The sequence below is a fragment of the Rhinichthys klamathensis genome, unplaced genomic scaffold, assembly GCF_029890125.1.
Source record: "Rhinichthys klamathensis goyatoka isolate OS25496 unplaced genomic scaffold, OSU_Roscu_1.1 h1tg000001l_1, whole genome shotgun sequence".
NCBI lineage: Eukaryota > Metazoa > Chordata > Actinopteri > Cypriniformes > Leuciscidae > Rhinichthys > Rhinichthys klamathensis.
The window spans coordinates 3,414,212-3,437,589 of record NW_026606555.1 but is presented as its reverse complement, the minus strand read 5'-3'; the positions used below and the strand labels follow the sequence as shown (position 1 = coordinate 3,437,589).

General features: G+C 46.2%; 35 non-coding genes across 35 annotated transcripts; 15 read left to right on the top strand and 20 right to left on the bottom strand.

Annotated features, from left to right (window-relative positions):
* Nucleotides 1-148: 148 nt before the first annotated feature.
* Nucleotides 149-263, bottom strand: LOC130068958 (U5 spliceosomal RNA). Its single transcript, XR_008803728.1, has one exon. It is a non-coding gene; the product is annotated as a U5 spliceosomal RNA (small nuclear RNA).
* Nucleotides 264-1,149: 886 nt separating this feature from the next.
* LOC130068903 (U5 spliceosomal RNA) lies at nt 1,150-1,264 on the bottom strand. Its single transcript, XR_008803722.1, has one exon. It is a non-coding gene; the product is annotated as a U5 spliceosomal RNA (small nuclear RNA).
* A 260-nt stretch (nt 1,265-1,524) lies between these two features.
* On the top strand, nt 1,525-1,596 carry trnad-guc (transfer RNA aspartic acid (anticodon GUC)). The gene has a single exon. It is a non-coding gene; the product is annotated as a tRNA-Asp (tRNA).
* A 554-nt stretch (nt 1,597-2,150) lies between these two features.
* On the bottom strand, nt 2,151-2,265 carry LOC130106449 (U5 spliceosomal RNA). Its single transcript, XR_008809722.1, has one exon. It is a non-coding gene; the product is annotated as a U5 spliceosomal RNA (small nuclear RNA).
* Nucleotides 2,266-3,562: 1,297 nt separating this feature from the next.
* trnad-guc (transfer RNA aspartic acid (anticodon GUC)) lies at nt 3,563-3,634 on the top strand. Its single transcript has one exon. It is a non-coding gene; the product is annotated as a tRNA-Asp (tRNA).
* A 554-nt stretch (nt 3,635-4,188) lies between these two features.
* Nucleotides 4,189-4,303, bottom strand: LOC130106398 (U5 spliceosomal RNA). The gene has a single exon (XR_008809715.1). It is a non-coding gene; the product is annotated as a U5 spliceosomal RNA (small nuclear RNA).
* A 3,161-nt stretch (nt 4,304-7,464) lies between these two features.
* Nucleotides 7,465-7,536, top strand: trnad-guc (transfer RNA aspartic acid (anticodon GUC)). The gene has a single exon. It is a non-coding gene; the product is annotated as a tRNA-Asp (tRNA).
* A 554-nt stretch (nt 7,537-8,090) lies between these two features.
* LOC130106344 (U5 spliceosomal RNA) lies at nt 8,091-8,205 on the bottom strand. Its single transcript, XR_008809711.1, has one exon. It is a non-coding gene; the product is annotated as a U5 spliceosomal RNA (small nuclear RNA).
* Nucleotides 8,206-8,465: 260 nt separating this feature from the next.
* trnad-guc (transfer RNA aspartic acid (anticodon GUC)) lies at nt 8,466-8,537 on the top strand. The gene has a single exon. It is a non-coding gene; the product is annotated as a tRNA-Asp (tRNA).
* Nucleotides 8,538-9,091: 554 nt separating this feature from the next.
* On the bottom strand, nt 9,092-9,206 carry LOC130106285 (U5 spliceosomal RNA). The gene has a single exon (XR_008809706.1). It is a non-coding gene; the product is annotated as a U5 spliceosomal RNA (small nuclear RNA).
* Nucleotides 9,207-9,327: 121 nt separating this feature from the next.
* trnad-guc (transfer RNA aspartic acid (anticodon GUC)) lies at nt 9,328-9,399 on the top strand. The gene has a single exon. It is a non-coding gene; the product is annotated as a tRNA-Asp (tRNA).
* A 554-nt stretch (nt 9,400-9,953) lies between these two features.
* LOC130106245 (U5 spliceosomal RNA) lies at nt 9,954-10,068 on the bottom strand. The gene has a single exon (XR_008809703.1). It is a non-coding gene; the product is annotated as a U5 spliceosomal RNA (small nuclear RNA).
* Nucleotides 10,069-10,328: 260 nt separating this feature from the next.
* Nucleotides 10,329-10,400, top strand: trnad-guc (transfer RNA aspartic acid (anticodon GUC)). The gene has a single exon. It is a non-coding gene; the product is annotated as a tRNA-Asp (tRNA).
* A 554-nt stretch (nt 10,401-10,954) lies between these two features.
* Nucleotides 10,955-11,069, bottom strand: LOC130106153 (U5 spliceosomal RNA). Its single transcript, XR_008809697.1, has one exon. It is a non-coding gene; the product is annotated as a U5 spliceosomal RNA (small nuclear RNA).
* Nucleotides 11,070-11,190: 121 nt separating this feature from the next.
* On the top strand, nt 11,191-11,262 carry trnad-guc (transfer RNA aspartic acid (anticodon GUC)). The gene has a single exon. It is a non-coding gene; the product is annotated as a tRNA-Asp (tRNA).
* A 554-nt stretch (nt 11,263-11,816) lies between these two features.
* Nucleotides 11,817-11,931, bottom strand: LOC130106048 (U5 spliceosomal RNA). The gene has a single exon (XR_008809696.1). It is a non-coding gene; the product is annotated as a U5 spliceosomal RNA (small nuclear RNA).
* A 260-nt stretch (nt 11,932-12,191) lies between these two features.
* Nucleotides 12,192-12,263, top strand: trnad-guc (transfer RNA aspartic acid (anticodon GUC)). The gene has a single exon. It is a non-coding gene; the product is annotated as a tRNA-Asp (tRNA).
* A 554-nt stretch (nt 12,264-12,817) lies between these two features.
* LOC130105979 (U5 spliceosomal RNA) lies at nt 12,818-12,932 on the bottom strand. Its single transcript, XR_008809693.1, has one exon. It is a non-coding gene; the product is annotated as a U5 spliceosomal RNA (small nuclear RNA).
* A 260-nt stretch (nt 12,933-13,192) lies between these two features.
* trnad-guc (transfer RNA aspartic acid (anticodon GUC)) lies at nt 13,193-13,264 on the top strand. Its single transcript has one exon. It is a non-coding gene; the product is annotated as a tRNA-Asp (tRNA).
* Nucleotides 13,265-13,818: 554 nt separating this feature from the next.
* On the bottom strand, nt 13,819-13,933 carry LOC130105918 (U5 spliceosomal RNA). Its single transcript, XR_008809685.1, has one exon. It is a non-coding gene; the product is annotated as a U5 spliceosomal RNA (small nuclear RNA).
* A 927-nt stretch (nt 13,934-14,860) lies between these two features.
* LOC130079416 (U5 spliceosomal RNA) lies at nt 14,861-14,976 on the bottom strand. The gene has a single exon (XR_008806456.1). It is a non-coding gene; the product is annotated as a U5 spliceosomal RNA (small nuclear RNA).
* Nucleotides 14,977-15,235: 259 nt separating this feature from the next.
* Nucleotides 15,236-15,307, top strand: trnad-guc (transfer RNA aspartic acid (anticodon GUC)). The gene has a single exon. It is a non-coding gene; the product is annotated as a tRNA-Asp (tRNA).
* A 554-nt stretch (nt 15,308-15,861) lies between these two features.
* On the bottom strand, nt 15,862-15,977 carry LOC130096513 (U5 spliceosomal RNA). Its single transcript, XR_008808191.1, has one exon. It is a non-coding gene; the product is annotated as a U5 spliceosomal RNA (small nuclear RNA).
* Nucleotides 15,978-16,862: 885 nt separating this feature from the next.
* On the bottom strand, nt 16,863-16,977 carry LOC130078795 (U5 spliceosomal RNA). The gene has a single exon (XR_008805974.1). It is a non-coding gene; the product is annotated as a U5 spliceosomal RNA (small nuclear RNA).
* A 260-nt stretch (nt 16,978-17,237) lies between these two features.
* On the top strand, nt 17,238-17,309 carry trnad-guc (transfer RNA aspartic acid (anticodon GUC)). The gene has a single exon. It is a non-coding gene; the product is annotated as a tRNA-Asp (tRNA).
* A 554-nt stretch (nt 17,310-17,863) lies between these two features.
* Nucleotides 17,864-17,978, bottom strand: LOC130105845 (U5 spliceosomal RNA). The gene has a single exon (XR_008809667.1). It is a non-coding gene; the product is annotated as a U5 spliceosomal RNA (small nuclear RNA).
* A 260-nt stretch (nt 17,979-18,238) lies between these two features.
* On the top strand, nt 18,239-18,310 carry trnad-guc (transfer RNA aspartic acid (anticodon GUC)). Its single transcript has one exon. It is a non-coding gene; the product is annotated as a tRNA-Asp (tRNA).
* A 554-nt stretch (nt 18,311-18,864) lies between these two features.
* LOC130105748 (U5 spliceosomal RNA) lies at nt 18,865-18,979 on the bottom strand. The gene has a single exon (XR_008809661.1). It is a non-coding gene; the product is annotated as a U5 spliceosomal RNA (small nuclear RNA).
* Nucleotides 18,980-19,906: 927 nt separating this feature from the next.
* Nucleotides 19,907-20,022, bottom strand: LOC130079363 (U5 spliceosomal RNA). The gene has a single exon (XR_008806449.1). It is a non-coding gene; the product is annotated as a U5 spliceosomal RNA (small nuclear RNA).
* Nucleotides 20,023-20,281: 259 nt separating this feature from the next.
* On the top strand, nt 20,282-20,353 carry trnad-guc (transfer RNA aspartic acid (anticodon GUC)). The gene has a single exon. It is a non-coding gene; the product is annotated as a tRNA-Asp (tRNA).
* Nucleotides 20,354-20,907: 554 nt separating this feature from the next.
* LOC130096465 (U5 spliceosomal RNA) lies at nt 20,908-21,023 on the bottom strand. Its single transcript, XR_008808187.1, has one exon. It is a non-coding gene; the product is annotated as a U5 spliceosomal RNA (small nuclear RNA).
* An 885-nt stretch (nt 21,024-21,908) lies between these two features.
* LOC130078744 (U5 spliceosomal RNA) lies at nt 21,909-22,023 on the bottom strand. The gene has a single exon (XR_008805968.1). It is a non-coding gene; the product is annotated as a U5 spliceosomal RNA (small nuclear RNA).
* A 260-nt stretch (nt 22,024-22,283) lies between these two features.
* Nucleotides 22,284-22,355, top strand: trnad-guc (transfer RNA aspartic acid (anticodon GUC)). Its single transcript has one exon. It is a non-coding gene; the product is annotated as a tRNA-Asp (tRNA).
* Nucleotides 22,356-22,909: 554 nt separating this feature from the next.
* On the bottom strand, nt 22,910-23,024 carry LOC130105688 (U5 spliceosomal RNA). Its single transcript, XR_008809656.1, has one exon. It is a non-coding gene; the product is annotated as a U5 spliceosomal RNA (small nuclear RNA).
* A 260-nt stretch (nt 23,025-23,284) lies between these two features.
* trnad-guc (transfer RNA aspartic acid (anticodon GUC)) lies at nt 23,285-23,356 on the top strand. Its single transcript has one exon. It is a non-coding gene; the product is annotated as a tRNA-Asp (tRNA).
* The last annotated feature ends 22 nt before the right edge of the window (nt 23,357-23,378 follow it).

The window sequence follows — 23,378 nt, the reverse complement described above, 5'->3', positions numbered from 1 at the left end:
GGGAAAGTGGTGATGGTTTGACGACCACCCAGCTCCAGACATGGACAAAACGGCCGAACCGTTGGGCCACTCTCGAACGCTGGCCCAACCTGCTGCAGTTCTGCAGAGCAAGCCGCCAAAAGTCCTCTGTTTTTGAACAAACGCATGTAGCTCTGCTGTGAGCAGAGCATCCAAAAATACCAGTAACTCGCAAATGTTCCCCTCCACGGAAATCTTTAGTAAAAGGCGAAAGATTTATGCGTGAATGAAGAGAAACTCGAGCTGTAACCATGAGACGTTGGGACAATGTGCTACCACACACATGCCACCATGCTCAGCAAGGGTAATGTCTGGTGCACGCTCCTCCCACCCAGCTTTTTGTCTTTTTTGTTAAAACAATAATACAGCCATTTCCATTAGAGGAAGGAGCAAATGTAATAAGAATCTGCCCCATCACCAGATGACCGCATGTCCAGTATTCTTGACTTCTCAACGGTTGAGCATACGGTGCCGTACCGCTCAGGGACACTGCAGTAACCACCAGTCCTCGTTAGTATAGTGGACAGTATCTCCGCCTGTCACGCGGAAGACCGGGGTTAGATTCCCCGACGGGGAGGCTTCTTCTTTATCACGGCCAGACACCTTGTATGAGCTCAAGTTCTGCCGTTGAAACTGCTGATAAAGCCAACCTGCCGTTCAAGACTCACCTGAGGGTGGTTAGCTAATTCCATTTGAAAGATTTTACCTTCAAGAAAGCGCTTGCAATGGGTTTGTAAAAGGTTGTTTTATGCATGTTTGGCCTGAGTTTTTGTGGCATTTCCACTGTTGCATTTCCAGTCTGACCAGCAGGGGCCTTCCGAATGCGTCACCAGTGTGGCCTTCCGAATGCGTCAAAACAGTTAATCAATTTGCAAAGCAATCAGTTGAAAGCTTTGAAAGGCTTTGTTGCTCCCACCACTACCCTTTTGTGATTGGTAAACCTTACAATCATGCTGCTGACCCAAGATTTGAAGTTGTGAACTGGGAAAGTGGTGATGGTTTGACGACCTCCCAGCTCCAGACATGGACAAAACGGCCGAACCGTTGGGCCACTCTTGAACGCTGGCCCAACCTGCTGCAGTTCTGCGGAGCAAGCCGCCAAAAGTCCTCTGTTTTTGAACAAACGCATGTAGCTCTGCTGTGAGCAGAGCATCCAAAAATACCAGTAACTCGCAAATGTTCCCCTCCACGGAAATCTTTAGTAAAAGGCGAAAGATTTATGCGTGAATGAAGAGAAACTCGAGCTGTAACCATGAGACGTTGGGACAATGTGCTACCAAACACATGCCACCATGCTCAGCAAGGGTAATGTCTGGTGCACGCTCCTCACACCCAGCTTTTTGTCTTTTTTGTTAAAACAATAATACAGCCAATTCCATTAGAGGAAGGAGCAAATGTAATAAGAATCGGCCCCATCACCAGATGACCGCATGTCCAGTATTCTTGACTTCTCAACGGTTGAGCATACGGTGGCGTACCGCTCAGGGACACTGCAGTAACCACCAGTCCTCGTTAGTATAGTGGACAGTATCTCCGCCTGTCACGCGGAAGACCGGGGTTCGATTCCCCGACGGGGAGGCTTCTTCTTTATCACGGCCAGACACCTTGTATGAGCTCAAGCTCTGCCGTTGAAACTGCTGATAAAGCCAACCTGCCGTTCAAGACTCACCTGAGGGTGGTTAGCTAATTCCATTTGAAAGATTTTACCTTCAAGAAAGCGCTTGCAATGGGTTTGTAAAAGGTTGTTTTATGCATGTTTGGCCTGAGTTTTTGTGGCATTTCCACTGTTGCATTTCCAGTCTGACCAGCAGGGGCCTTCCGAATGCGTCACCAGTGTGGCCTTCCGAATGCGTCAAAACAGTTAATCAATTTGCAAAGCAATCAGTTGAAAGCTTTGAAAGGCTTTGTTGCTCCCACCACTACCCTTTTGTGATTGGTAAACCTTACAATCATGCTGCTGACCCAAGATTTGAAGTTGTGAACTGGGAAAGTGGTGATGGTTTGACGACCACCCAGCTCCAGACATGGACAAAACGGCCGAACCGTTGGGCCACTCTCGAACGCTGGCCCAACCTGCTGCAGTTCTGCGGAGCAAGCCGCCAAAAGTCCTCTGTTTTTGAACAAACGCATGTAGCTCTGCTGTGAGCAGAGCATCCAAAAATACCAGTAACTCGCAAATGTTCCCCTCCACGGAAATCTTTAGTAAAAGGCGAAAGATTTATGCGTGAATGAAGAGAAACTCGAGCTGTAACCATGAGACGTTGGGTAGTGATGTGACATCTGAAGCGAGGCTCCGGAGCTTGTGTCGAGCAAAAAGGGGCGTTCCAGATGAAGCCCCGATTCGAGGCTTGTGTCGTTTCCGTGAAAATCACGTGACGATAACAAACGAGGCCTCGGATTGTGTTGAATACGTCATTGCTTCATTCTGAGTATCGCTTCCGGATAAAAGTGGTTCGAAACCTCGCGCCTCTCGTGGGTTTTGCAGTAGGCGTTTGCATTGGTGTTGAAGTGTTGGTTGTACGAAGTAGTGAGTAGCGAGTTGCAGCGAGTTTGTAGTAGCATAGTTATCATTATATATCATAGCCTGTATTATATATTATATTACATTATACTTAGTTTAGTAGATTATTAGATTATTAGAGTAAATTAGCCTATATCTAGTTCTAGTTGCTATATATATATACATATATTGGTAGTAGTGTTATTATTGTATATATATATATATATATATATATATATATATATATATATATATATATATATTATTGCTATTATTATTATTCTAAGACTAGATAAATAAATAAATAAATAAATAAACAAATAAATAAATAAAAATCAGTAAAAATGTTCCCATCCCTGTTGCAGTTTGCTGTTCCACTCCCAGTTCCATAAGCACTACATAATTGTACTCCCAGTTCCATAATCACTACACTATTGCACTCAGTCAGCACTGCACTCAGTGATTTCTTGACACTCATTTGGGGCATTCACTGTCATCACTAACCCAAAGAACTACTGAATACAAAGTTATGTGTGTGTGAGTTGTGTGTGCATAGGTAAACACAAGCAGAGTAAAAAACTTTATTTAATACACAGGCAATAGAAAAAGGGTGTGCCCACACCATGACAATTTGGTTGCTCAGGATGAATAGATTTGTGTGCGATACATTGCTTTGCACAGCAGGTGTCACTAGGGAGCACACTGTTTCATGAGGCTTCAGGTAAACGAACCTTTTGGTGAACCAATGGGCTGGAAAGCCTCAGTGGTTCAGGAAGCCTCATTTGGCCATCACTAACGTTGGGACAATGTGCTACCACACACATGCCACCATGCTCAGCAAGGGTAATGTCTGGTGCACGCTCCTCCCACCCAGCTTTTTGTCTTTTTTGTTAAAACAATAATACAGCCATTTCCATTAGAGGAAGGAGCAAATGTAATAAGAATCTGCCCCATCACCAGATGACCGCATGTCCAGTATTCTTGACTTCTCAACGGTTGAGCATACGGTGCCGTACCGCTCAGGGACACTGCAGTAACCACCAGTCCTCGTTAGTATAGTGGACAGTATCTCCGCCTGTCACGCGGAAGACCGGGGTTCGATTCCCCGACGGGGAGGCTTCTTCTTTATCACGGCCAGACACCTTGTATGAGCTCAAGCTCTGCCGTTGAAACTGCTGATAAAGCCAACCTGCCGTTCAAGACTCACCTGAGGGTGGTTAGCTAATTCCATTTGAAAGATTTTACCTTCAAGAAAGCGCTTGCAATGGGTTTGTAAAAGGTTGTTTTATGCATGTTTGGCCTGAGTTTTTGTGGCATTTCCACTGTTGCATTTCCAGTCTGACCAGCAGGGGCCTTCCGAATGCGTCACCAGTGTGGCCTTCCGAATGCGTCAAAACAGTTAATCAATTTGCAAAGCAATCAGTTGAAAGCTTTGAAAGGCTTTGTTGCTCCCACCACTACCCTTTTGTGATTGGTAAACCTTACAATCATGCTGCTGACCCAAGATTTGAAGTTGTGAACTGGGAAAGTGGTGATGGTTTGACGACCACCCAGCTCCAGACATGGACAAAACGGCCGAACCGTTGGGCCACTTTCGAACGCTGGCCCAACCTGCTGCAGTTCTGCGGAGCAAGCCGCCAAAAGTCCTCTGTTTTTGAACAAACGCATGTAGCTCTGCTGTGAGCAGAGCATCCAAAAATACCAGTAACTCGCAAATGTTCCCCTCCACGGAAATCTTTAGTAAAAGGCGAAAGATTTATGCGTGAATGAAGAGAAACTCGAGCTGTAACCATGAGACGTTGGGACAATGTGCTACCAAACACATGCCACCATGCTCAGCAAGGGTAATGTCTGGTGCACGCTCCTCCCACCCAGCTTTTTGTCTTTTTTGTTAAAACAATAATACAGCCAATTCCATTAGAGGAAGGAGCAAATGTAATTAAAGCTGCAAGCAGCATTTTAGCGGTGTTCAAGCAGTTAAGGCCTTTCAGGCCGTTAAGCACAAAAGCATCAAAATACATTAAGTTTTATGTAGCAAGCATGATTTACCATGATATACTACATTTCAGTGTGATTTTTCATGATTTACCATGTTCCAGTATAATTTACCATGAATCTAACATGATTTTTCCATAGTTTACCTTGATATACCATGTTATAGGATGATTTACCATGATATAGCACATTCTAGAATAATTTACCAGGATTCTAACATGATTTACCTTTTTTACTATGATTTACCATGTTTCTGGCGTTATTTACCATGATTTACCATGTTGATAGCAATTATGTGAAGCATAAGAACAATTGAAGTGATAAACGCTGACAAAATAAGAATGTGTTATAATAGTAATTGTTATATAAGTGATTTTATAGTGTCTATATACAAAAAAAGACTATTAATAAGAAGAGTGGCCAGCAGAGGGCAGTAGAAGACCACTTATTGGCTCACTTTCATTTTAAACTACTTTGTTTCTCCAGTATTCTCCACTGAAGCAAACCATTTTTTTCATGTTAACTCCATAATGCCTGCTTACACACACACACACACACACACACACACACACACACACACATTTTTGGGATATGTTATTGTGAAAATCATATAAAAAAAGATTAAAAATATCTAATGCTGCTGCTTCATCTAGTGGACAACAGTGCTATTACAGCCTACTTATACAATAGGCCATGTTTTCATATAATTTAATCTACACACGCTCATTCTGATGTAGATACATTTGGAACTTCAGGAGCCAATGTGACTCAATTGTCACTTCAATAGACGATTTTTGACTAAATGTTATTGTAAATGTTAAAATAGTGAATTTATAAAGTCTAAATATTAATTATAGTTGAGTAGTGTGACAAAATGACTTTTTTTAAACAGCAGGGGGCAGTAAAATACCACTTATTGGCTGTTAGCCTTTTTTCAAGCAGTTATAGCTGTTCTTGACCTTTTTTTAAGAAGCTATGAGCATTTATTGAAAAGATATTGCCTTTCGGTCAAGGTTACATATTGAATTGACCCTATTATAGTCATACAAATGAAGAAGTTATACATTTTTCTATAATTATTGTTCTAGAGAGTACAGAGCAATAGATGAATTTTGACAAAATGTGATTGTAAATGTTAAAATAATGATTTAATAAAGTCTAAATATCAATTATATATAAAAATATTAGAGAGTAGTATGATGAAATGACAGCAGGGGGCAGTAAAATACCACTTATTGGCTGTTATAGCCATCCAAGCTGTTATAGCTGTTATAGCCATCCGATTTACACTCTATTATAGCCATCCAAATGAAGTAATTATACCTTTTCTGATAATTATTGATCTAGAGAGTCCAGATAATTGTACTGCACTGGTTTTAAACATTAAGATATGAAAATTATACGATCATAGATGGAAAAGACCATTTACAGCCAATACAGGCAATTTACCATAGGAAATACATGGTTTTAAAGCTTTTCAACAGTTATAGCGCCACCTATTGTCCGATCTCCATGAAACTTTGCATGCTTCTTCACCATGGTATGACACATATGCTCATCAATTTTTGTGAAGTTCTGAGTTTTTATTTATGATTTATAGGCTTTTGAGTGTGTTTTGACACACCCCTTTTATAAATGACCCTGTTATAGCGAAGCAAAGGGCAAAGTTCAACTTTTTTTCGATAATTATTGATCTAGAGTGTCCAGAGAATTGTCCTAGACTGGTCTGGTACCAATCGGGCGAAAAACCAGGGACTAGTTCGCAAAAGTAGGTTTTTAACATATTCGTGAATATTTAATGAACGGTTTGATTGACAGCAATGGTTCTAGAGGCAAAGTTGTTCAACATGAGGAGATCTATCAAATGATATGCATATTGTGGGGATGTGTGCAACACCACGTGATTACAGAGCCGTAAAACTCGTTAGCGCCAACTAGTGGCCGATTTCTTTCAAAACTCTTACAGACCTCTTGGGCCATGAGTCGAACATGCCCATAGAGTTTCGTTCCGATTGGCCTCCGTTAACCTCGTCTCACAGGTGCTCAAACTTCATTGGCCGATGGCGGCCATGTTTTTTGAGATACGCCAATATCCTTTTACACATACATGGCACCTTGGACCAAGACACTGCATACCAATTTTCAAGTCAATCTGACAAACGGTCAGGTGGCCACACCCCCTTTTATGTTTTTTTAATGTTATAGCGCCACCTAGTGTTAGATCGACGCGGTTTTTTTACTGTGACCCCAAACTGTCCTCATACACAAGTGTGTCAAGTTTGGTGAAGATATCTCATTTACTTCTTGAGTTATAGACGTTTTAGTAAAATAGGCTCCTCCCACAACGTTCATTTTGCGCCCCCTAGCAACCGGAAATCGAAATTTCAACTTTTTTTTGATAATTATTGATATTCAGACTCCAGAGAACATTTCTGCACTGGTTTGGTTCCGATCGGGCGAAAAACCAGGGACTAGTTCGCAAAAGTAGGTTTTGGACAAAACCGGAAATAGCGGAAAAATTTGCATACCGGAAATGAAATCGGAGATATACGTTTTTTAAGTCAAGAGTCCAGCTTTCCAATGATATACGACACTTGAGTCTACGACATAGGGTCTAGGAGTTATGATCACTTTCGCGTTTTTGTTGCTATAGCGCCACCTATGGGCCAATCGGGCTCATACTCTCTCAACCTCTCCTCGATTTCTGTGCTACCTTAATCCCAAATATCAAGTCTCTAGCTCTTACGGTTTGGTCTGCACGATGCGTTTTAGGGCGGAATAATAATAATAATAAAAATCCTTACAATTACAATAGGTTTTCAGCACTTCGTGCTTGAACACCTAATAAGAATCTGCCCCATCACCAGATGACCGCATGTCCAGTATTCTTGACTTCTCAACGGTTGAGCATACGGTGGCGTACCGCTCAGGGACACTGCAGTAACCACCAGTCCTCGTTAGTATAGTGGACAGTATCTCCGCCTGTCACGCGGAAGACCGGGGTTCGATTCCCCGACGGGGAGGCTTCTTCTTTATCACGGCCAGACACCTTGTATGAGCTCAAGCTCTGCCGTTGAAACTGCTGATAAAGCCAACCTGCCGTTCAAGACTCACCTGAGGGTGGTTAGCTAATTCCATTTGAAAGATTTTACCTTCAAGAAAGCGCTTGCAATGGGTTTGTAAAAGGTTGTTTTATGCATGTTTGGCCTGAGTTTTTGTGGCATTTCCACTGTTGCATTTCCAGTCTGACCAGCAGGGGCCTTCCGAATGCGTCACCAGTGTGGCCTTCCGAATGCGTCAAAACAGTTAATCAATTTGCAAAGCAATCAGTTGAAAGCTTTGAAAGGCTTTGTTGCTCCCACCACTACCCTTTTGTGATTGGTAAACCTTACAATCATGCTGCTGACCCAAGATTTGAAGTTGTGAACTGGGAAAGTGGTGATGGTTTGACGACCACCCAGCTCCAGACATGGACAAAACGGCCGAACCGTTGGGCCACTCTCGAACGCTGGCCCAACCTGCTGCAGTTCTGCGGAGCAAGCCGCCAAAAGTCCTCTGTTTTTGAACAAACGCATGTAGCTCTGCTGTGAGCAGAGCATCCAAAAATACCAGTAACTCGCAAATGTTCCCCTCCACGGAAATCTTTAGTAAAAGGCGAAAGATTTATGCGTGAATGAAGAGAAACTCGAGCTGTAACCATGAGACGTTGGGACAATGTGCTACCACACACATGCCACCATGCTCAGCAAGGGTAATGTCTGGTGCACGCTCCTCCCACCCAGCTTTTTGTCTTTTTTGTTAAAACAATAATACAGCCATTTCCATTAGAGGAAGGAGCAAATGTAATAAGAATCTGCCCCATCACCAGATGACCGCATGTCCAGTATTCTTGACTTCTCAACGGTTGAGCATACGGTGCCGTACCGCTCAGGGACACTGCAGTAACCACCAGTCCTCGTTAGTATAGTGGACAGTATCTCCGCCTGTCACGCGGAAGACCGGGGTTCGATTCCCCGACGGGGAGGCTTCTTCTTTATCACGGCCAGACACCTTGTATGAGCTCAAGCTCTGCCGTTGAAACTGCTGATAAAGCCAACCTGCCGTTCAAGACTCACCTGAGGGTGGTTAGCTAATTCCATTTGAAAGATTTTACCTTCAAGAAAGCGCTTGCAATGGGTTTGTAAAAGGTTGTTTTATGCATGTTTGGCCTGAGTTTTTGTGGCATTTCCACTGTTGCATTTCCAGTCTGACCAGCAGGGGCCTTCCGAATGCGTCACCAGTGTGGCCTTCCGAATGCGTCAAAACAGTTAATCAATTTGCAAAGCAATCAGTTGAAAGCTTTGAAAGGCTTTGTTGCTCCCACCACTACCCTTTTGTGATTGGTAAACCTTACAATCATGCTGCTGACCCAAGATTTGAAGTTGTGAACTGGGAAAGTGGTGATGGTTTGACGACCACCCAGCTCCAGACATGGACAAAACGGCCGAACCGTTGGGCCACTCTCGAACGCTGGCCCAACCTGCTGCAGTTCTGCGGAGCAAGCCGCCAAAAGTCCTCTGTTTTTGAACAAACGCATGTAGCTCTGCTGTGAGCAGAGCATCCAAAAATACCAGTAACTCGCAAATGTTCCCCTCCACGGAAATCTTTAGTAAAAGGCGAAAGATTTATGCGTGAATGAAGAGAAACTCGAGCTGTATCTGCCCCATCACCAGAATCTGCCCCATCACCAGATGACCGCATGTCCAGTATTCTTGACTTCTCAACGGTTGAGCATACGGTGCCGTACCGCTCAGGGACACTGCAGTAACCACCAGTCCTCGTTAGTATAGTGGACAGTATCTCCGCCTGTCACGCGGAAGACCGGGGTTCGATTCCCCGACGGGGAGGCTTCTTCTTTATCACGGCCAGACACCTTGTATGAGCTCAAGCTCTGCCGTTGAAACTGCTGATAAAGCCAACCTGCCGTTCAAGACTCACCTGAGGGTGGTTAGCTAATTCCATTTGAAAGATTTTACCTTCAAGAAAGCGCTTGCAATGGGTTTGTAAAAGGTTGTTTTATGCATGTTTGGCCTGAGTTTTTGTGGCATTTCCACTGTTGCATTTCCAGTCTGACCAGCAGGGGCCTTCCGAATGCGTCACCAGTGTGGCCTTCCGAATCCGTCAAAACAGTTAATCAATTTGCAAAGCAATCAGTTGAAAGCTTTGAAAGGCTTTGTTGCTCCCACCACTACCCTTTTGTGATTGCTAAACCTTACAATCATGCTGCTGACCCAAGATTTGAAGTTGTGAACTGGGAAAGTGGTGATGGTTTGACGACCACCCAGCTCCAGACATGGACAAAACGGCCGAACCGTTGGGCCACTCTCGAACGCTGGCCCAAGCTGCTGCAGTTCTGCGGAGCAAGCCGCCAAAAGTCCTCTGTTTTTGAACAAACGCATGTAGCTCTGCTGTGAGCAGAGCATCCAAAAATACCAGTAACTCGCAAATGTTCCCCTCCACGGAAATCTTTAGTAAAAGGCGAAAGATTTATGCGTGAATGAAGAGAAACTCGAGCTGTAACCATGAGACGTTGGGACAATGTGCTACCACACACATGCCACCATGCTCAGCAAGGGTAATGTCTGGTGCACGCTCCTCCCACCCAGCTTTTTGTCTTTTTTGTTAAAACAATAATACAGCCATTTCCATTAGAGGAAGGAGCAAATGTAATAAGAATCTGCCCCATCACCAGATGACCGCATGTCCAGTATTCTTGACTTCTCAACGGTTGAGCATACGGTGCCGTACCGCTCAGGGACACTGCAGTAACCACCAGTCCTCGTTAGTATAGTGGACAGTATCTCCGCCTGTCACGCGGAAGACCGGGGTTCGATTCCCCGACGGGGAGGCTTCTTCTTTATCACGGCCAGACACCTTGTATGAGCTCAAGCTCTGCCGTTGAAACTGCTGATAAAGCCAACCTGCCGTTCAAGACTCACCTGAGGGTGGTTAGCTAATTCCATTTGAAAGATTTTACCTTCAAGAAAGCGCTTGCAATGGGTTTGTAAAAGGTTGTTTTATGCATGTTTGGCCTGAGTTTTTGTGGCATTTCCACTGTTGCATTTCCAGTCTGACCAGCAGGGGCCTTCCGAATGCGTCACCAGTGTGGCCTTCCGAATGCGTCAAAACAGTTAATCAATTTGCAAAGCAATCAGTTGAAAGCTTTGAAAGGCTTTGTTGCTCCCACCACTACCCTTTTGTGATTGGTAAACCTTACAATCATGCTGCTGACCCAAGATTTGAAGTTGTGAACTGGGAAAGTGGTGATGGTTTGACGACCACCCAGCTCCAGACATGGACAAAACGGCCGAACCGTTGGGCCACTCTCGAACGCTGGCCCAACCTGCTGCAGTTCTGCGGAGCAAGCCGCCAAAAGTCCTCTGTTTTTGAACAAACGCATGTAGCTCTGCTGTGAGCAGAGCATCCAAAAATACCAGTAACTCGCAAATGTTCCCCTCCACGGAAATCTTTAGTAAAAGGCGAAAGATTTATGCGTGAATGAAGAGAAACTCGAGCTGTATCTGCCCCATCACCAGAATCTGCCCCATCACCAGATGACCGCATGTCCAGTATTCTTGACTTCTCAACGGTTGAGCATACGGTGCCGTACCGCTCAGGGACACTGCAGTAACCACCAGTCCTCGTTAGTATAGTGGACAGTATCTCCGCCTGTCACGCGGAAGACCGGGGTTCGATTCCCCGACGGGGAGGCTTCTTCTTTATCACGGCCAGACACCTTGTATGAGCTCAAGCTCTGCCGTTGAAACTGCTGATAAAGCCAACCTGCCGTTCAAGACTCACCTGAGGGTGGTTAGCTAATTCCATTTGAAAGATTTTACCTTCAAGAAAGCGCTTGCAATGGGTTTGTAAAAGGTTGTTTTATGCATGTTTGGCCTGAGTTTTTGTGGCATTTCCACTGTTGCATTTCCAGTCTGACCAGCAGGGGCCTTCCGAATGCGTCACCAGTGTGGCCTTCCGAATCCGTCAAAACAGTTAATCAATTTGCAAAGCAATCAGTTGAAAGCTTTGAAAGGCTTTGTTGCTCCCACCACTACCCTTTTGTGATTGCTAAACCTTACAATCATGCTGCTGACCCAAGATTTGAAGTTGTGAACTGGGAAAGTGGTGATGGTTTGACGACCACCCAGCTCCAGACATGGACAAAACGGCCGAACCGTTGGGCCACTCTCGAACGCTGGCCCAAGCTGCTGCAGTTCTGCGGAGCAAGCCGCCAAAAGTCCTCTGTTTTTGAACAAACGCATGTAGCTCTGCTGTGAGCAGAGCATCCAAAAATACCAGTAACTCGCAAATGTTCCCCTCCACGGAAATCTTTAGTAAAAGGCGAAAGATTTATGCGTGAATGAAGAGAAACTCGAGCTGTAACCATGAGACGTTGGGACAATGTGCTACCACACACATGCCACCATGCTCAGCAAGGGTAATGTCTGGTGCACGCTCCTCCCACCCAGCTTTTTGTCTTTTTTGTTAAAACAATAATACAGCCATTTCCATTAGAGGAAGGAGCAAATGTAATAAGAATCTGCCCCATCACCAGATGACCGCATGTCCAGTATTCTTGACTTCTCAACGGTTGAGCATACGGTGCCGTACCGCTCAGGGACACTGCAGTAACCACCAGTCCTCGTTAGTATAGTGGACAGTATCTCCGCCTGTCACGCGGAAGACCGGGGTTCGATTCCCCGACGGGGAGGCTTCTTCTTTATCACGGCCAGACACCTTGTATGAGCTCAAGCTCTGCCGTTGAAACTGCTGATAAAGCCAACCTGCCGTTCAAGACTCACCTGAGGGTGGTTAGCTAATTCCATTTGAAAGATTTTACCTTCAAGAAAGCGCTTGCAATGGGTTTGTAAAAGGTTGTTTTATGCATGTTTGGCCTGAGTTTTTGTGGCATTTCCACTGTTGCATTTCCAGTCTGACCAGCAGGGGCCTTCCGAATGCGTCACCAGTGTGGCCTTCCGAATGCGTCAAAACAGTTAATCAATTTGCAAAGCAATCAGTTGAAAGCTTTGAAAGGCTTTGTTGCTCCCACCACTACCCTTTTGTGATTGGTAAACCTTACAATCATGCTGCTGACCCAAGATTTGAAGTTGTGAACTGGGAAAGTGGTGATGGTTTGACGACCACCCAGCTCCAGACATGGACAAAACGGCCGAACCGTTGGGCCACTCTCGAACGCTGGCCCAACCTGCTGCAGTTCTGCGGAGCAAGCCGCCAAAAGTCCTCTGTTTTTGAACAAACGCATGTAGCTCTGCTGTGAGCAGAGCATCCAAAAATACCAGTAACTCGCAAATGTTCCCCTCCACGGAAATCTTTAGTAAAAGGCGAAAGATTTATGCGTGAATGAAGAGAAACTCGAGCTGTAACCATGAGACGTTGGGACAATGTGCTACCACACACATGCCACCATGCTCAGCAAGGGTAATGTCTGGTGCACGCTCCTCCCACCCAGCTTTTTGTCTTTTTTGTTAAAACAATAATACAGCCATTTCCATTAGAGGAAGGAGCAAATGTAATAAGAATCTGCCCCATCACCAGATGACCGCATGTCCAGTATTCTTGACTTCTCAACGGTTGAGCATACGGTGCCGTACCGCTCAGGGACACTGCAGTAACCACCAGTCCTCGTTAGTATAGTGGACAGTATCTCCGCCTGTCACGCGGAAGACCGGGGTTCGATTCCCCGACGGGGAGGCTTCTTCTTTATCACGGCCAGACACCTTGTATGAGCTCAAGCTCTGCCGTTGAAACTGCTGATAAAGCCAACCTGCCGTTCAAGACTCACCTGAGGGTGGTTAGCTAATTCCATTTGAAAGATTTTACCTTCAAGAAAGCGCTTGCAATGGGTTTGTAAAAGGTTGTTTTATGCATGTTTGGCCTGAGTTTTTGTGGCATTTCCACTGTTGCATTTCCAGTCTGACCAGCAGGGGCCTTCCGAATGCGTCACCAGTGTGGCCTTCCGAATCCGTCAAAACAGTTAATCAATTTGCAAAGCAATCAGTTGAAAGCTTTGAAAGGCTTTGTTGCTCCCACCACTACCCTTTTGTGATTGCTAAACCTTACAATCATGCTGCTGACCCAAGATTTGAAGTTGTGAACTGGGAAAGTGGTGATGGTTTGACGACCACCCAGCTCCAGACATGGACAAAACGGCCGAACCGTTGGGCCACTCTCGAACGCTGGCCCAACCTGCTGCAGTTCTGCGGAGCAAGCCGCCAAAAGTCCTCTGTTTTTGAACAAACGCATGTAGCTCTGCTGTGAGCAGAGCATCCAAAAATACCAGTAACTCGCAAATGTTCCCCTCCACGGAAATCTTTAGTAAAAGGCGAAAGATTTATGCGTGAATGAAGAGAAACTCGAGCTGTAACCATGAGACGTTGGGACAATGTGCTACCACACACATGCCACCATGCTCAGCAAGGGTAATGTCTGGTGCACGCTCCTCCCACCCAGCTTTTTGTCTTTTTTGTTAAAACAATAATACAGCCATTTCCATTAGAGGAAGGAGCAAATGTAATAAGAATCTGCCCCATCACCAGATGACCGCCTGTCCAGTATTCTTGACTTCTCAACGGTTGAGCATACGGTGCCGTACCGCTCAGGGACACTGCAGTAACCACCAGTCCTCGTTAGTATAGTGGACAGTATCTCCGCCTGTCACGCGGAAGACCGGGGTTCGATGCCCCGACGGGGAGGCTTCTTCTTTATCACGGCCAGACACCTTGTATGAGCTCAAGCTCTGCCGTTGAAACTGCTGATAAAGCCAACCTGCCGTTCAAGACTCACCTGAGGGTGGTTAGCTAATTCCATTTGAAAGATTTTACCTTCAAGAAAGCGCTTGCAATGGGTTTGTAAAAGGTTGTTTTATGCATGTTTGGCCTGAGTTTTTGTGGCATTTCCACTGTTGCATTTCCAGTCTGACCAGCAGGGGCCTTCCGAATGCGTCACCAGTGTGGCCTTCCGAATGCGTCAAAACAGTTAATCAATTTGCAAAGCAATCAGTTGAAAGCTTTGAAAGGCTTTGTTGCTCCCACCACTACCCTTTTGTGATTGGTAAACCTTACAATCATGCTGCTGACCCAAAATTTGAAGTTGTGAACTGGGAAAGTGGTGATGGTTTGACGACCACCAGACATGGACAAAACGGCTGAACCGTTGTCCATGTTCAGCCGTTTGTCCAGACATGGACAAAACGGCTGAACCGTTGGGCCACTCTCGAACGCTGGCCCAACCTGCTGCAGTTCTGCGGAGCAAGCCGCCAAAAGTCCTCTGTTTTTGAACAACAATTGTAGCTCTGCTGTGAGCAGAGCATCCAAAAATACCAGTAACTCGCAAATGTTCCCCTCCACGGAAATCTTTAGTAAAAGGCGAAAGATTTATGCATGAATGAAGAGACACTCGAGCTTTAACCATGAGACGTTGGGACAATGTGCTACCACACACATGCCACCATGCTCAGCAAGGGTAATGTCTGGTGCACGCTCCTCCCACCCAGCTTTTTGTCTTTTTTGTTAAAACAATAATACAGCCATTTCCATTAGAGGAAGGAGCAAATGTAATAAGAATCTGCCCCATCACCAGATGACCGCATGTCCAGTATTCTTGACTTCTCAACGGTTGAGCATACGGTGCCGTACCGCTCAGGGACACTGCAGTAACCACCAGTCCTCGTTAGTATAGTGGACAGTATCTCCGCCTGTCACGCGGAAGACCGGGGTTCGATTCCCCGACGGGGAGGCTTCTTCTTTATCACGGCCAGACACCTTGTATGAGCTCAAGCTCTGCCGTTGAAACTGCTGATAAAGCCAACCTGCCGTTCAAGACTCACCTGAGGGTGGTTAGCTAATTCCATTTGAAAGATTTTACCTTCAAGAAAGCGCTTGCAATGGGTTTGTAAAAGGTTGTTTTATGCATGTTTGGCCTGAGTTTTTGTGGCATTTCCACTGTTGCATTTCCAGTCTGACCAGCAGGGGCCTTCCGAATGCGTCACCAGTGTGGCCTTCCGAATGCGTCAAAACAGTTAATCAATTTGCAAAGCAATCAGTTGAAAGCTTTGAAAGGCTTTGTTGCTCCCACCACTACCCTTTTGTGATTGGTAAACCTTACAATCATGCTGCTGACCCAAGATTTGAAGTTGTGAACTGGGAAAGTGGTGATGGTTTGACGACCACCCAGCTCCAGACATGGACAAAACGGCCGAACCGTTGGGCCACTCTCGAACGCTGGCCCAACCTGCTGCAGTTCTGCGGAGCAAGCCGCCAAAAGTCCTCTGTTTTTGAACAAACGCATGTAGCTCTGCTGTGAGCAGAGCATCCAAAAATACCAGTAACTCGCAAATGTTCCCCTCCACGGAAATCTTTAGTAAAAGGCGAAAGATTTATGCGTGAATGAAGAGAAACTCGAGCTTTAACCATGAGACGTTGGGACAATGTGCTACCACACACATGCCACCATGCTCAGCAAGGGTAATGTCTGGTGCACGCTCCTCCCACCCAGCTTTTTGTCTTTTTTGTTAAAACAATAATACAGCCATTTCCATTAGAGGAAGGAGCAAATGTAATAAGAATCTGCCCCATCACCAGATGACCGCATGTCCAGTATTCTTGACTTCTCAACGGTTGAGCATACGGTGCCGTACCGCTCAGGGACACTGCAGTAACCACCAGTCCTCGTTAGTATAGTGGACAGTATCTCCACCTGTCACGCGGAAGACCGGGGTTCGATTCCCCGACGGGGAGGCTTCTTCTTTATCACGGCCAGACACCTTGTATGAGCTCAAGTTCTGCCGTTGAAACTGCTGATAAAGCCAACCTGCCGTTCAAGACTCACCTGAGGGTGGTTAGCTAATTCCATTTGAAAGATTTTACCTTCAAGAAAGCGCTTGCAATGTGTTTGTAAAAGGTTGTTTTATGCATGTTTGGCCTGAGTTTTTGTGGCATTTCCACTGTTGCATTTCCAGTCTGACCAGCAGGGGCCTTCCGAATGCGTCACCAGTGTGGCCTTCCGAATGCGTCAAAACAGTTAATCAATTTGCAAAGCAATCAGTTGAAAGCTTTGAAAGGCTTTGTTGCTCCCACCACTACCCTTTTGTGATTGGTAAACCTTACAATCATGCTGCTGACCCAAGATTTGAAGTTGTGAACTGGGAAAGTGGTGATGGTTTGACGACCTCCCAGCTCCAGACATGGACAAAACGGCCGAACCGTTGGGCCACTCTCGAACGCTGGCCCAACCTGCTGCAGTTCTGCGGAGCAAGCCGCCAAAAGTCCTCTGTTTTTGAACAAACGCATGTAGCTCTGCTGTGAGCAGAGCATCCAAAAATACCAGTAACTCGCAAATGTTCCCCTCCACAGAAATCTTTAGTAAAAGGCGAAAGATTTATGCGTGAATGAAGAGAAACTCGAGCTGTAACCATGAGACGTTGGGACAATGTGCTACCAAACACATGCCACCATGCTCAGCAAGGGTAATGTCTGGTGCACGCTCCTCCCACCCAGCTTTTTGTCTTTTTTGTTAAAACAATAATACAGCCAATTCCATTAGAGGAAGGAGCAAATGTAATAAGAATCTGCCCCATCACCAGATGACCGCATGTCCAGTATTCTTGACTTCTCAACGGTTGAGCATACGGTGGCGTACCGCTCAGGGACACTGCAGTAACCACCAGTCCTCGTTAGTATAGTGGACAGTATCTCCGCCTGTCACGCGGAAGACCGGGGTTCGATTCCCCGACGGGGAGGCTTCTTCTTTATCACGGCCAGACACCTTGTATGAGCTCAAGCTCTGCCGTTGAAACTGCTGATAAAGCCAACCTGCCGTTCAAGACTCACCTGAGGGTGGTTAGCTAATTCCATTTGAAAGATTTTACCTTCAAGAAAGCGCTTGCAATGGGTTTGTAAAAGGTTGTTTTATGCATGTTTGGCCTGAGTTTTTGTGGCATTTCCACTGTTGCATTTCCAGTCTGACCAGCAGGGGCCTTCCGAATGCGTCACCAGTGTGGCCTTCCGAATGCGTCAAAACAGTTAATCAATTTGCAAAGCAATCAGTTGAAAGCTTTGAAAGGCTTTGTTGCTCCCACCACTACCCTTTTGTGATTGGTAAACCTTACAATCATGCTGCTGACCCAAGATTTGAAGTTGTGAACTGGGAAAGTGGTGATGGTTTGACGACCACCCAGCTCCAGACATGGACAAAACGGCCGAACCGTTGGGCCACTCTCGAACGCTGGCCCAACCTGCTGCAGTTCTGCGGAGCAAGCCGCCAAAAGTCCTCTGTTTTTGAACAAACGCATGTAGCTCTGCTGTGAGCAGAGCATCCAAAAATACCAGTAACTCGCAAATGTTCCCCTCCACGGAAATCTTTAGTAAAAGGCGAAAGATTTATGCGTGAATGAAGAGAAACTCGAGCTGTAACCATGAGACGTTGGGACAATGTGCTACCAAACACATGCCACCATGCTCAGCAAGGGTAATGTCTGGTGCACGCTCCTCCCACCCAGCTTTTTGTCTTTTTTGTTAAAACAATAATACAGCCAATTCCATTAGAGGAAGGAGCAAATGTAATAAGAATCTGCCCCATCACCAGATGACCGCATGTCCAGTATTCTTGACTTCTCAACGGTTGAGCATACGGTGGCGTACCGCTCAGGGACACTGCAGTAACCACCAGTCCTCGTTAGTATAGTGGACAGTATCTCCGCCTGTCACGCGGAAGACCGGGGTTCGATTCCCCGACGGGGAGGCTTCTTCTTTATCACGGCCAGACACCTTGTATGAGCTCAAGCTCTGCCGTTGAAACTGCTGATAAAGCCAACCTGCCGTTCAAGACTCACCTGAGGGTGGTTAGCTAATTCCATTTGAAAGATTTTACCTTCAAGAAAGCGCTTGCAATGGGTTTGTAAAAGGTTGTTTTATGCATGTTTGGCCTGAGTTTTTGTGGCATTTCCACTGTTGCATTTCCAGTCTGACCAGCAGGGGCCTTCCGAATGCGTCACCAGTGTGGCCTTCCGAATGCGTCAAAACAGTTAATCAATTTGCAAAGCAATCAGTTGAAAGCTTTGAAAGGCTTTGTTGCTCCCACCACTACCCTTTTGTGATTGGTAAACCTTACAATCATGCTGCTGACCCAAGATTTGAAGTTGTGAACTGGGAAAGTGGTGATGGTTTGACGACCACCCAGCTCCAGACATGGACAAAACGGCCGAACCGTTGGGCCACTCTCGAACGCTGGCCCAACCTGCTGCAGTTCTGCGGAGCAAGCCGCCAAAAGTCCTCTGTTTTTGAACAAACGCATGTAGCTCTGCTGTGAGCAGAGCATCCAAAAATACCAGTAACTCGCAAATGTTCCCCTCCACGGAAATCTTTAGTAAAAGGCGAAAGATTTATGCGTGAATGAAGAGAAACTCGAGCTGTAACCATGAGACGTTGGGACAATGTGCTACCACACACATGCCACCATGCTCAGCAAGGGTAATGTCTGGTGCACGCTCCTCCCACCCAGCTTTTTGTCTTTTTTGTTAAAACAATAATACAGCCATTTCCATTAGAGGAAGGAGCAAATGTAATAAGAATCTGCCCCATCACCAGATGACCGCCTGTCCAGTATTCTTGACTTCTCAACGGTTGAGCATACGGTGCCGTACCGCTCAGGGACACTGCAGTAACCACCAGTCCTCGTTAGTATAGTGGACAGTATCTCCGCCTGTCACGCGGAAGACCGGGGTTCGATGCCCCGACGGGGAGGCTTCTTCTTTATCACGGCCAGACACCTTGTATGAGCTCAAGCTCTGCCGTTGAAACTGCTGATAAAGCCAACCTGCCGTTCAAGACTCACCTGAGGGTGGTTAGCTAATTCCATTTGAAAGATTTTACCTTCAAGAAAGCGCTTGCAATGGGTTTGTAAAAGGTTGTTTTATGCATGTTTGGCCTGAGTTTTTGTGGCATTTCCACTGTTGCATTTCCAGTCTGACCAGCAGGGGCCTTCCGAATGCGTCACCAGTGTGGCCTTCCGAATGCGTCAAAACAGTTAATCAATTTGCAAAGCAATCAGTTGAAAGCTTTGAAAGGCTTTGTTGCTCCCACCACTACCCTTTTGTGATTGGTAAACCTTACAATCATGCTGCTGACCCAAAATTTGAAGTTGTGAACTGGGAAAGTGGTGATGGTTTGACGACCACCAGACATGGACAAAACGGCTGAACCGTTGTCCATGTTCAGCCGTTTGTCCAGACATGGACAAAACGGCTGAACCGTTGGGCCACTCTCGAACGCTGGCCCAACCTGCTGCAGTTCTGCGGAGCAAGCCGCCAAAAGTCCTCTGTTTTTGAACAACAATTGTAGCTCTGCTGTGAGCAGAGCATCCAAAAATACCAGTAACTCGCAAATGTTCCCCTCCACGGAAATCTTTAGTAAAAGGCGAAAGATTTATGCATGAATGAAGAGACACTCGAGCTTTAACCATGAGACGTTGGGACAATGTGCTACCACACACATGCCACCATGCTCAGCAAGGGTAATGTCTGGTGCACGCTCCTCCCACCCAGCTTTTTGTCTTTTTTGTTAAAACAATAATACAGCCATTTCCATTAGAGGAAGGAGCAAATGTAATAAGAATCTGCCCCATCACCAGATGACCGCATGTCCAGTATTCTTGACTTCTCAACGGTTGAGCATACGGTGCCGTACCGCTCAGGGACACTGCAGTAACCACCAGTCCTCGTTAGTATAGTGGACAGTATCTCCGCCTGTCACGCGGAAGACCGGGGTTCGATTCCCCGACGGGGAGGCTTCTTCTTTATCACGGCCAGACACCTTGTATGAGCTCAAGCTCTGCCGTTGAAACTGCTGATAAAGCCAACCTGCCGTTCAAGACTCACCTGAGGGTGGTTAGCTAATTCCATTTGAAAGATTTTACCTTCAAGAAAGCGCTTGCAATGGGTTTGTAAAAGGTTGTTTTATGCATGTTTGGCCTGAGTTTTTGTGGCATTTCCACTGTTGCATTTCCAGTCTGACCAGCAGGGGCCTTCCGAATGCGTCACCAGTGTGGCCTTCCGAATGCGTCAAAACAGTTAATCAATTTGCAAAGCAATCAGTTGAAAGCTTTGAAAGGCTTTGTTGCTCCCACCACTACCCTTTTGTGATTGGTAAACCTTACAATCATGCTGCTGACCCAAGATTTGAAGTTGTGAACTGGGAAAGTGGTGATGGTTTGACGACCACCCAGCTCCAGACATGGACAAAACGGCCGAACCGTTGGGCCACTCTCGAACGCTGGCCCAACCTGCTGCAGTTCTGCGGAGCAAGCCGCCAAAAGTCCTCTGTTTTTGAACAAACGCATGTAGCTCTGCTGTGAGCAGAGCATCCAAAAATACCAGTAACTCGCAAATGTTCCCCTCCACGGAAATCTTTAGTAAAAGGCGAAAGATTTATGCGTGAATGAAGAGAAACTCGAGCTTTAACCATGAGACGTTGGGACAATGTGCTACCACACACATGCCACCATGCTCAGCAAGGGTAATGTCTGGTGCACGCTCCTCCCACCCAGCTTTTTGTCTTTTTTGTTAAAACAATAATACAGCCATTTCCATTAGAGGAAGGAGCAAATGTAATAAGAATCTGCCCCATCACCAGATGACCGCATGTCCAGTATTCTTGACTTCTCAACGGTTGAGCATACGGTGCCGTACCGCTCAGGGACACTGCAGTAACCACCAGTCCTCGTTAGTATAGTGGACAGTATCTCCACCTGTCACGCGGAAGACCGGGGTTCGATTCCCCGACGGGGAGGCTTCTTCTTTATCACGGCCAGACACCTTGTATGAGCTCAAGTTCTGCCGTTGAAACTGCTGATAAAGCCAACCTGCCGTTCAAGACTCACCTGAGGGTGGTTAGCTAATTCCATTTGAAAGATTTTACCTTCAAGAAAGCGCTTGCAATGTGTTTGTAAAAGGTTGTTTTATGCATGTTTGGCCTGAGTTTTTGTGGCATTTCCACTGTTGCATTTCCAGTCTGACCAGCAGGGGCCTTCCGAATGCGTCACCAGTGTGGCCTTCCGAATGCGTCAAAACAGTTAATCAATTTGCAAAGCAATCAGTTGAAAGCTTTGAAAGGCTTTGTTGCTCCCACCACTACCCTTTTGTGATTGGTAAACCTTACAATCATGCTGCTGACCCAAGATTTGAAGTTGTGAACTGGGAAAGTGGTGATGGTTTGACGACCTCCCAGCTCCAGACATGGACAAAACGGCCGAACCGTTGGGCCACTCTCGAACGCTGGCCCAACCTGCTGCAGTTCTGCGGAGCAAGCCGCCAAAAGTCCTCTGTTTTTGAACAAACGCATGTAGCTCTGCTGTGAGCAGAGCATCCAAAAATACCAGTAACTCGCAAATGTTCCCCTCCACAGAAATCTTTAGTAAAAGGCGAAAGATTTATGCGTGAATGAAGAGAAACTCGAGCTGTAACCATGAGACGTTGGGACAATGTGCTACCAAACACATGCCACCATGCTCAGCAAGGGTAATGTCTGGTGCACGCTCCTCCCACCCAGCTTTTTGTCTTTTTTGTTAAAACAATAATACAGCCAATTCCATTAGAGGAAGGAGCAAATGTAATAAGAATCTGCCCCATCACCAGATGACCGCATGTCCAGTATTCTTGACTTCTCAACGGTTGAGCATACGGTGGCGTACCGCTCAGGGACACTGCAGTAACCACCAGTCCTCGTTAGTATAGTGGACAGTATCTCCGCCTGTCACGCGGAAGACCGGGGTTCGATTCCCCGACGGGGAGGCTTCTTCTTTATCACGGCCAGACACCTTGTATGAGCTCAAGCTCTGCCGTTGAAACTGCTGATAAAGCCAACCTGCCGTTCAAGACTCACCTGAGGGTGGTTAGCTAATTCCATTTGAAAGATTTTACCTTCAAGAAAGCGCTTGCAATGGGTTTGTAAAAGGTTGTTTTATGCATGTTTGGCCTGAGTTTTTGTGGCATTTCCACTGTTGCATTTCCAGTCTGACCAGCAGGGGCCTTCCGAATGCGTCACCAGTGTGGCCTTCCGAATGCGTCAAAACAGTTAATCAATTTGCAAAGCAATCAGTTGAAAGCTTTGAAAGGCTTTGTTGCTCCCACCACTACCCTTTTGTGATTGGTAAACCTTACAATCATGCTGCTGACCCAAGATTTGAAGTTGTGAACTGGGAAAGTGGTGATGGTTTGACGACCACCCAGCTCCAGACATGGACAAAACGGCCGAACCGTTGGGCCACTCTCGAACGCTGGCCCAACCTGCTGCAGTTCTGCGGAGCAAGCCGCCAAAAGTCCTCTGTTTTTGAACAAACGCATGTAGCTCTGCTGTGAGCAGAGCATCCAAAAATACCAGTAACTCGCAAATGTTCCCCTCCACGGAAATCTTTAGTAAAAGGCGAAAGATTTATGCGTGAATGAAGAGAAACTCGAGCTGTAACCATGAGACGTTGGGACAATGTGCTACCAAACACATGCCACCATGCTCAGCAAGGGTAATGTCTGGTGCACGCTCCTCCCACCCAGCTTTTTGTCTTTTTTGTTAAAACAATAATACAGCCAATTCCATTAGAGGAAGGAGCAAATGTAATAAGAATCTGCCCCATCACCAGATGACCGCATGTCCAGTATTCTTGACTTCTCAACGGTTGAGCATACGGTGGCGTACCGCTCAGGGACACTGCAGTAACCACCAGTCCTCGTTAGTATAGTGGACAGTATCTCCGCCTGTCACGCGGAAGACCGGGGTTCGATTCCCCGACGGGGAGGCTTCTTCTTTATCACGGCCAG